Source organism: Echinops telfairi, unplaced genomic scaffold (genome assembly GCF_000313985.2).
Source record: "Echinops telfairi isolate 266 unplaced genomic scaffold, ASM31398v2 ScPeMD7_5868;HRSCAF=6743_0, whole genome shotgun sequence".
Taxonomy (NCBI): domain Eukaryota; kingdom Metazoa; phylum Chordata; class Mammalia; order Afrosoricida; family Tenrecidae; genus Echinops; species Echinops telfairi.
Window position 1 is genome coordinate 14,857,214 of NW_022109767.1, and position 1,349 is coordinate 14,858,562.

Genomic DNA, 1,349 nt, shown 5'->3' on the forward strand with positions numbered 1-1,349 from the left:
ATATCATGGACAACCTAATTTTTCTTTTACTGAACACAAGATTTTTTAGAATATATTTTTAAAATTCCTGATGTACATTATTTTCTTGGAGGGCATTATTTTATTATAGATTGGCCTTAATAATAAAATATGGTCTGGAGAGATACGTTCTGGAATTTACTATAGTTTTCTTTTATAAAAGTACTTATCAATTTCGGTCACTGTGACTTGCTCACTGAAGTAAAGATTTTGTAGGGAACATAGATTCTCCTTTTCAGTTATTTGCTTGTGTCTCTATTAACACTGAGGACTAAGGTGTGCCTGACCCAAACTATGGTAGTTTCAATTGTTTCATACGCACGTGAAAGTTGGACATTGAATAAGGAAGACCAAAGAAGGATCAATGCATTTGAATTGGGGGGCTGGAGATGAATATCGAAAGTACCCTAGACTACTAAAAGGAGACACCTGTCTGTCTTGGAAGAAGTACAGCTGGAGTGCTCCTTAGGGGCAATGAAGGTGATACTTCATCCTTCATACTTTGGGCATGTTGAAGAGAGAGACCAGTCCCTGAAGGGGACATCACACCTGATGAATGGGCAGCAATAGAGAGGAGGCCTCCGATGGGTGGATTGACAAGGCGGCTGCAACAGTGAGCCTCAGCACTACGAGTGGGAGGATGGTGTAGGGCTAGGCAGTGCCTCCTTTCATTGTCCATAAGTCACCACAGGTCGGAGTCGACTCCATGGAACCTACCAATAGCAACACTATTAAAATTATGTATGTGTATATAGCTGTGTGTACATTTCTATATATGTGACCATATAGATGCTTGCATGTTTATAATTTAAATGTATATTTTATTGGGAATAAAATGTTTCCATTTTAGTGTACACATTTCATTAAGTGTTTAAATTTATCAGTAAATTTACTCCATATAATATACTCTTTTTTCAGTATAATTACTTAATTATATTTTCGGTTTATATTAAAAGTTTATAATTAATGAGAATTTACCTCATCTCCCACTTACTCTAATATTGCGCTCCATGTTTAACACTTTCTTCCTTTTTTTGTTTAAGCCCATATTTATTTTTATTTCCTTCTAATACCTATTGAGCGACTTTAAGGGATAGCGTTATGTGGGCATGTGGGACTTCCTGGCTGAGGCATCCCCATGAGTTCCCTGCATACAAGTCAACAGAGACAAAGGGTGCAAGCATGAAGAGAGGTGCTCAGGTAGCCCAAGGCTTAAAGCGTTTGGCTCTGAGCCAGAAGTGTGGTGGTTCGAACCCATGCGGTGCTCTCTGGGAGAAAGAGACCTAGTGATCCCTTACAGTGAAGATAAACAGGAGGAAGCCGTATGAGGC

At 38.8% G+C, this 1,349-nt stretch overlaps 1 protein-coding gene across 1 annotated transcript in view; it reads left to right on the forward strand.

Annotated features, from left to right (window-relative positions):
• FSTL5 (follistatin like 5) overlaps positions 1 to 1,349 on the forward strand; it is a gene marked incomplete at its 3' end in the record, with an annotated part of 780,165 nt that overhangs the window by 247,154 nt on the left and 531,662 nt on the right. The gene's annotated exons all lie outside the window — the stretch shown is intronic.